Source organism: Opisthocomus hoazin, chromosome 6 (genome assembly GCF_030867145.1).
Source record: "Opisthocomus hoazin isolate bOpiHoa1 chromosome 6, bOpiHoa1.hap1, whole genome shotgun sequence".
Lineage (NCBI taxonomy): Eukaryota > Metazoa > Chordata > Aves > Opisthocomiformes > Opisthocomidae > Opisthocomus > Opisthocomus hoazin.
Genome location: NC_134419.1, coordinates 72,945,300 through 72,954,655, shown reverse-complemented (window position 1 = coordinate 72,954,655; position 9,356 = coordinate 72,945,300).

Here is a 9,356-nt window from a genome sequence, read left to right as displayed (position 1 = left end):
ACCAGTAGCACGGATTTGGTGACAATCCTCTTTTTAAACATCAGTGAAGTGATCACAACGGAGTTAGGAGTGATGGGCCTTGTGATGGTTTAGTTCTGCTTATCCAGAGAAGACAAGAAAGCAAAGGCAGACCCAGTCCAAAAGCAGGTCACCAGGGCAGGGGAGAGGAGCTGCTGCTACTCAGTGTTTGCTCAGCTTTAGCACTGCTCATTCTTTTGCCTGGAAAAGCCACCAGTTTCCCAGCTGGTGTGTCATCCTCTGGAGCAGTCTTCACGCAAAAGTGATTTGAGCTGCTGAGGGCAAAGCAGAAGGAAGGATGTAACCCATGAGTGAGCATGTGTCACTGGTCCTCCCCACCACGGTGCATCTCCAGGCAGGGTGGCAGCTGCCTCAGCCCCCGGCCACAAAGCTAGGACTCCTTTCGTTCGTGTGATAGTGGCTGGTGCTTCTAGCTCTGCAGGACTGACAGCCCTGGTTCAACCCCTGCTCTGTTAGCCAAGTTAGCCATGGTCACAGATGCTTTCCTAATCTAACCACAGCTTGCATCCCACGTCTCAGCCTTGCTGTACAGGAATCTCATTTGGCTGTATAATTGCTGTCATCCTCAGACAATTGTATCATTTCTCTTGTGAATTAATAATGATAATAATAATAAAAATCAACATCAACTACTGTTGGGATTTTTTTTCTGTTATTAACTGCTTGCTCCATCAGTCCTTTGGCCTTCCTATGGAGGTGGCCAACAATAATGTCAAGCAGAAAATCATTGTTTTGTTTGAATATTGTCGTATGCCTCCAAAAGTCGATATTGAGACCACCAGTTTGTTCCAGAGAGGGCAGGTTCAACAGCTATCACATGATCATGACTAACTGGTTTATGGAGTCAAGTTAGTGGTCTAGAAGTGAAGGGATTTTTTTTTTGTTCGCCTTTTTAATCTCAACTCTAATCCTCAGAGCCAGAGTTCTCCCATTTTTGTCTCTCTGTGAAGCTGTGGTTATACTGATTTGTCAAGATGGTTTGAAATTCTTTTCCCTGGTCCTTTGAGACCATAGGATTCTTTGTTCTTTAATGTTTTCCTCTCCTCGGTATATTTCAGGATGGTTCTCTAACCCTGTCTTGTTAAACCTAATTGGACAGGACCTTAATCAGGGTGACTACATCAAATGTCATGTTTTCCTCTTCTCTGACCAGTACTGTACCCACTTCCAGGAGCTGTTCTTTTGGAGAAACTGTTTCTTAGGAAGTATAAATATTTGGGAAACAAATTAGCTCCAAATGTGACTAGCCACTCACCCGTAAGTCATGATTTGCCTGTTTTCCCATGCTTAGTTTCTTGTACCAGTCAAAGGAAAGCTAAAAACAAAATAGATTAAATGTTTTCGCAACATAGCATCAAAGGCTGTAATTTTGTCCATTCACATAATTTAAACAAGACTAAGTGAGTACTTTGGAAGGGACCCATTGTAAATTAACAGGAAACCTAAGTATTTCAGGAACTGACGGTGTCTGTGCAAGATGGGCAGTTGGTGCTGAAGCCATCCCGCAGTGCGGTTTTCTGACAAAATTGTGAAAAATTAATCAGCTTGAATAGATCCAGTCAAAATGAGGGAACATTTCATACACCAGATTTATGGTTTTTGTTAAAAGAAGTGAGATTCGTTGACGGCAACATATCTTTTCAAAGAGCTTTTAAGGGGGGGACGTGGTGCTTTCCAGTCACTGGAAGTTGTTCACATAGGGTTTTTGTTCCACTGGCTCTTCTTTCGACTGAAATGCAAAGCTAGTTTCTTGATCCCATGATACTTTTTGAAGTAGTAAGTACACAGCTGAAGAAATGTGCACTATGAACTAATTAACCAGTGAAAACAAGCCTATTTTTCTGCTTGTGAATTGTCTCAGCAGAATGTGACTTCTACAAATATGGAAGCTTATAAATCCTGACACTTTGCTCATTTATGATGCTAAAAAAGAAAGACAAGAATCCTTTGATTTAAGAGAAGAATAATGCTGGAACTGAGAGCTTCCCCAAACCTTTCTTACAATGCTCAAAACCCGCAGTGACTTTCTGTCCACCCCTTGTGCCAGGGATAGTACCAAAGAAAGCAGGTCTCCTCCATGGCTGCTCAAGCCCAACAAGTCTTGGCAGGCTGCGGGGCTGTGTTCAATCAGTGTGGGAGCAAGACAGACTGACAACTGCAAGCTCTTTCTCATGTCCAACAGGCTCATCAAGTCAAATATGTTACATCCGTTGCACTGGAGTCCTGGCGAGCTACTACGTCATCCAGAAGGAAAAATATTTGCATTTGGATCATCCAGACGCTTATTAGCAAAACTGTGTTTGAAGACATTGAACCACATTCACTTACATCTTCTAATAGTTGCCCAATGGCATATCATACAAATTCTGTCTCGAGGTACTCCACTTCAATGCCTTTGCACTGCTCGTGAAAACTTCAGTTGATCTGTAAAGGCTAAATAAATACGTAATTGCATTTCAGTAATACATTTTTCTCCAAAACAATTCTTAAAAACACTCACAGATAAACCCATTGCCATTTAAACTGTCTATAAAACATGAGTTTTTATTCAGGGTGAAATCCTGGCCCCAATGAAATCAATGGGAGTTTTGCCATTGACTTCAGCGGGGCCAAGCTTTCTCCCTTGATGCACATGATATATTTTTCCTGACATTTAGTATGATGAAACAGCCCTGGTTCTGATTAGCCCAGTGTATAAATAGTATCAGTCAACTAGAGCAAAATTCAAATCAAACCTCAGGCATCTTTGCTGATGCCGCTTTGTTTCGGAGCACTGTGTACTAGCGAAGAGACCCAAACGGCTATTTGGAGTCAAGGGCTTCATCGGGATCGCTTTCTGTGGATGCGCATCTACCCATAAATCAAAGTGCGGGGAGCGAAGGGTTAGTAGTCATGGAGGCATCTATTCATATGTCTTGTGACATACATTTTTCCAGCGTGAATTCTTCATTAAAGGAACCCTTGATGTCTCACAGCTTGTTACCAAATTGGGCCTTGACTCTTAATATAATTTAGATGTGTTTAAAATACTCTTCTCAGAAAAGCTGCCTCCATATTTACGAAAACTATATCTACGGTAATATTAGGAAGAAATCTACCACTTGTTTTGACAAGTTTTATATTTTAATAGCTTATGAATCAGCATATGAATATATTTTAACTTGTTGCTTTACGTTTGAATCAACGGTGCTGCAGGAGGACAGTAACATAGCTTGTCTTCCGAGACCGTTCAATAAATTCCTTGCACATTGCACTACAGAGAAAAGTATTTCTAATCTTTCCCTAAAATTTGGATTTCTTATTTTACACAATAGAAGAAAAAAAATGGGATGGTGTCATTGGAAAGCAGAACTAGTGGAGTGACAGTGGCAGAGATGAATAGATGTTAAATCTAAAGGGAATCATTGCAATCACGTCATTCACTTTACAGAGTTAACCCATAGTTTCTAGGCCCTAATTGCATAGTTTCCCCGGCCCACGCTACGCCGTCCGTAGAGCATCTTCTGGATGGCTCCAGCACGGACGGGACCTCGCCAGCTGGAGGGAGCCCGGCACTCCCACAGCAGGGGGGCAGTGGCACTGCCCCACCGCACCGCTCACCTCCCCAACCCCCTCCGATCGCCGCCACTTCGTTATCTGCCTCTGCAACACATGCGGGGCTGTGATATTTCATGAGAGAAGATAGAGAATAAGGACCTGCTATTTGCCTGCTATTCAGGCAAAACTCCCCCTGGCATCCAGGAGCCCTTAAATAGTACAGTATGTTGCAAGTGGAATTGTTTATTGTGTTCAGTCAGAGCCGGCTACAGCCAGCTCTCACTACTGACTCAACTACAAGAAAACTCGCCCTCCTGTCATCCCACACTGCAATGCTCACTGGGCCCAGTTCTGTTTCCACTTAAGTGCAGGAATAAATGGAGTCAAGACAGCTCCACCATCTCCTTCTTCTGAATCTCGGCGCTCTAGAAAAGCAAGGAGAGCGCCTGGGAGATGGAGTCGGCAGGTCAGACACTGCGTTGGTGCAAAAGACAGTGTGATTTACACAGCCCCATGAGCAACGGGTGGCCTGAACGCCTGGGACGTGCCTTCACTGCAGCTTGCCCCTCCGAAAACCAGCACGTCAAAACCATGGAAGTAGCTCAAAGTGAAGGCTGGCAGCAGGATTTGGCTTCTGGTGGGCCAGAGAGATAGACTGTCCCCTACTCTCCTGCTTTCTGCTCCAGTAACATCTAGGCAGAGCCCCTTGCTGTAGACTTATCCCCAAACATGTAACAGTGGCTGCAATTAGGACTTACAGGTGTTGCTGCAGTTTACGTGGCTTTATAAATTCTCCTTGCAGCCTGATTCACAAATACCACTTGGGAATGCTGCATGCAGCAGGTTGGATTCTTGTTTCAGCAGTGTTAAAATTCATCTGGTATCTCTTTCTTGCTAAGTGCAGGTAGATACACACTCTTGAGTGAATAGGATATGCTGCACTTGTGAAGTGTAGAAGCAGGTCAATAGACAAATTTCAAAAGGAACCATTTAGGATAATTAAGCAGCACATACACACCAGCAAGAGTTTATTTTGTATTGGAAGGCATGTGGTTAGGGAAACAATAGCAGTTTTTTCCCTGGAGAATGTTAATTAAATTGAACACCCTGGAAAACTGAACTATTCTTACCACAAATCTATAAATCAAACTGTTCTGTTTGCTTAATATAATGCTTTGCTATTCTAGTCACACTGAAGCGAGCCAGCCGCACAATGCCAAGATATTTCCATGATGAGCACATCAGAAACACTGATTGACTATAGATCTTATGGATGTAAGGCCAAACCCGTATCTCATTTACTCCAGAATAACTAAGATCAAAATCTGGCCCACGCTGCTCAGATTAGTACATAAATAACATGAAAGGTTTGTGAGCTCTCTAGCAGATGCGTTATGTACTTGTTATTTGTACTGTGGAAATCCCTGGCAGCTCTAGTAATGGACCAGGACTTCGCTGTGCTAGGTGCTGTACAAATACAGAGCAAAAGGGTTTGCCTTTCTGGTTTGCCAAACTATCTTGAGAATACCTGTGAGCAGATATTCATCTCCCCCACTTCTCTTACTTGAATGAGAGAGCAACGCTCTCTGCCAGAGGGTACCGGAGGGCAGGCATTAGCAGGGTGGTCACCTTGGTCACCTCTTTTCAGAGGTTAAAGGGCCTCTCTTCATTAAGAGGTATTCTAACTCTGGAGCTCATATTCTCAGTTTTTTTGCCCTGGGTCCAAATCTTCATCTGGCATAAACCAAATTTCCCAGCGAGGCTGAGGCTGACGGTCGGGGATTTGGCCAGCTCAGTAGCAGTCCCTGAGAGCATCATCCCCAGCAGGGCTCAGTGCCGTGGTGGGACTTCAGCTGCCTCTCAGATCTGTATCACAGGCCACATCAAAATGCCCTGCACACGTGGCGGACAGTGCTCACGTACTCGTTGCAATACTCTGGATTAATCCAGAACCTAGTAAAATATTTTCATATTTTCTTGCATGAGCTGTGACTCAGGTTCTCGTGGCAGACCCTTGCCATCCCATTACATGCAGTTCTCCCTCATTGGAAGAAAGTTCATTTTATTTCCACCTGCCAACTTGCTACGTATGTCTCCCTTAGATGCTAAATAGAGTTTAAGTAAGGAAAAGATCAGAAATTTCAGATTCTGAAAGGAGTTTTTCATGCACTGTGGAAACGAGTTTAACATCAGGCTCTGTGTTCTGCAAAAGCAATGTCCATGAGTGAGACCGTGTCCCTGAGACAGCGAAAATCTTTAGGAATGGTCAAGTACAGAGAAGCAGAAGAGTCACACCAACCTTCACGTGGGTAAATGGCTGGCTCTACAAATCAGCAGTGGATCAGTATCTCTGGAAGAGGTTCTCCTTAAATGGAAATGGTCCAAGAGAGGCATAATTGGTAATGGACTTTGCGGTATACAGAAGATTTTCTGGGCCATGTATGGATCACAGAGTCTGTATCAGTCAGCAGAAGAAAAATAAAGCTATCTGGACTCAGTCATAGGAATTTAGAATCAGGAGGACGTACTTGTACCCTGAACGCCTTAAACCCACCAGCGGCACATCCGCTGTGCTGTTAGCTGAAAGGGCTCTCGCTGCAAGGTCACCTGCATTGCATCCCAGCAGTGAACGTAAAGGCTGCTGCCACCAGCCGTGACACAAGGCGGACTCGTTTATCACAATGTGTAAGTCCTATTTATTGAAAAATCAGAAAAGGTGACTTCTTCCACCGGTCTCAGCATGACGGCTAAAAGCTTTGCACAAATTTCTGCATCCTATTCCAGGCAAAGCTGACTCGCTGCCTTTCAATCGTTCCTCAGCCCTGGGCCAGAAGTGGAAAGGTTTCCGACGACTGACCTGATGGCTCCAGTCGGAACAGCAATCTTATCTTGAATTAATAACTCTGCAGTGACAATGGATAGGGAGGAATAGACAGCTATTTTGTTTCACCATGAGAAAAATAAGAAAAAGTGCTGGTGTGGAGCAAGGGGTATAAACATGTGCACAGCTCTTTCACAACGTACTTATCTGCATTTGTAAGATAAAATGTAAAAAAAGCTTTATTTTGGAGCACGTAGATTTGCTGGTCCTTAATGTATAGATCAAATATGCTACATATACCCACTGGAATACTTTAGCTGCTGCTGGATTGCAGTTATTCCTAGTAAAAAAAGACAGTTCTTCAGCATTGGAATAGTGTCGTGAGAGGAACATAGCTGGAATTTTCCAAAACATGTAATTTAATGTTTTTAAGGAGTTATTTTTAATTCTGTCATATATTAATGTTTTGGGCTTGCTCACAAGATTTGAAGGAGTATGTTACACGAAGGGGAAGGTCTGGTATAAACCACAGCGGTTCAGTCAGCCACCAGTCACATTACAGGAAAGAATGAACACTTCCTTCGTTCTTGCGTTTGACCCCTCCAGCTTTGTATTGTCCCTACTAACGGGCTGAACATTTTAGCTGATTTGTTGAATGTAGCAAATATAGAAGCAATGAAACCTATCTGTGCAATTTATTAATTGATTTGGACTCGAATCCAAGGGTGTTCTAAGTAGCTCTTGTCTGTGTGCACTTGTGTGTGAGAGAGAGAGAACTGCTCATCAGCAACGAAAAAGTCTTAAACTTACCTGCTAGAAATATTTACGAATAACGGAAAATACCCTGAATCTCCTTGTGTGCAACCCAGCAGCCATTTCAGCAATGGTGACTGTTTCTGCTGGGTAAGGGCCACTGCTCTGAGCTCCGTGTCTGTGGTAAGATCAGAAGATCATTTTTTAGGGAGGTCTCCTGATAAGCCTTTCAGATGAAAAACAAAAATCAAGGAAGGCTGGAAAGCTGCAATAAAATAAAGCAAACTCAAACACCTTCTACTTCCCCTGCGAAGTGCTGAAAAAATACCTCTTGGTGGTGGCAGTTCCCATCTGATCAGGTCCCACGGGATTGCCACTTTCTGTAAAACAAATTTTCATTTAGGGGGGAGTAGGAGTTTTTACCCTGAGCTCTTCAAAACACCGCAGATTCCAAGCCACTTGTTAAAAATCTGTTTTCCTCTCGGCTACCCAAGGGCCTATCTGTTCTTTCAGAAGAAAAGTAACCTTGTGGAGGCATTGTTTTTAAACAGTTGGTTTCAGCCTGTTGAAGTTTCTTTTTCATCCCTCCAACCACTGTGGATGTTTGGTCCGGGATCCGAGGGTTGTGTACACCCTTCCACCCAAACAGTCCCGCCCGCGGGAGCAGGGCAGCAGCTCCTTCCCTGCTTCCTTACGAATGAAGGAGAGAGGTTTATGGGAGCCAGGTTTCTGGAGGGGTGAAGGCCTGCGTGTGCTTCCCAAACTCTCCGATCACACAGCCGCTTTCTGGCCGGGAAGGGCAAAGGCGGAGCTGCGGTACGGTGCTCCACGCTCTGCAGAGACCCTCTGCCGCTTCTTTCCACCAACCTGTTGTCAAACCTCAGGGGATCCAGATGAAGGAAGGGGACGAAAAGATCAAAAAACCCCGGGGAACATATTAAACCATGAACGACACATTACACTCAGCAAACGGAATTTTGATTGAACAGAGATGGGGTTCCCCCAGAAACCCTTCTTTTCTGACGAAATGAACAAGCTGACCAGGCCTGAGATAACTCAAAGACTTTTTCTCCATTCTGCAGCTTTTTTGTTTTTTTCTTCCCCCCGCCCCCCCCCCCCCCCCGGCTGAGCGCTGGTGGCAACAGATTAACAGGTCACCGGGCTGGGTCTGAGAATTGCTGCCAATTACCTCGTCCCTGCTTGTTGCGCTCCGGTCTAATGGCATCATTTAACACGCGCTTCTCTCCCAACACCCCAGCCGGTGACACCCAATAACGGGCGTGATTGATGGATAAGCTTGGCTGGGTACATCCAGGGGGAAACGGGGCTCCTCTTGGCGGAGGTCGATGTCCTTCCCCCTGCCTTTCAGCTTCTTCTCCGTCCCGACCAGGGGCCCGCGAAGGCTGTTTGCTGCCGGGGGGTGAAGCCCTCCGGCCGTCCAGCCTGCTCGGGGAGAGGGGAGCAGCGGGGCCGAGCTGCCGGTGCCTGGGATCGAGCCTCCGCTGTTCCCCCTCAGACAGCAATTACGGCCAGCAACATCTGAATCAACACAGCATCATTTACTTAAAGAACTGACAGCCCTTCCACTTGAACTGGTTTAAATTAGTCGACGCCACATTCTTTTCCTCCTGTGTGTTTTGTTTTCTGCCTTTTTTTTTTCCCTGCTTTTAAATGGGAATATATAATTGCAGTAATTCACCCGGCTGAATGCGAAACAGTTCGGTGGGGGGGCGGGGGGGGGAGAAAGCAGCGGAGGGGGAGGGCACGTCTGGAGGGGCTGGGCGAGGGAGGAGGGTCTCCTCGCCGCCTCGCTCCGCACCTTGGTTCCGCGGGAGGCTGCTGAGGGCTCCGCGGGCGCGGAGGGAGGCGGGAGGGGCGGCGGGGCGGTCTCCGCACATCCCACGGGGAAGGAGATCGCGGGAGGGCCGGGGGGGCCGCCGGGTCCTCACAGGGACCAACCTTCCCGACCTGGGCAGATGGAAAAGCGGGGACATTAAAATCAAATTACGCACGTGTACAAAGACGGAATCCTTCGTTGGCGGCAAGAATGATCAAACGGAGCCGGTCTGGAAACTCCTGTATGAATATTTCATATTAAACGATGCGATCCCCCCGAAGGTACAAGAGCCCTCCTGAGTTAAAATGATGTAAACGTTGCCTTTTGCTTCTTTTTCATCGAAGTGGCGGGGACACTGCCCGAGTTTTA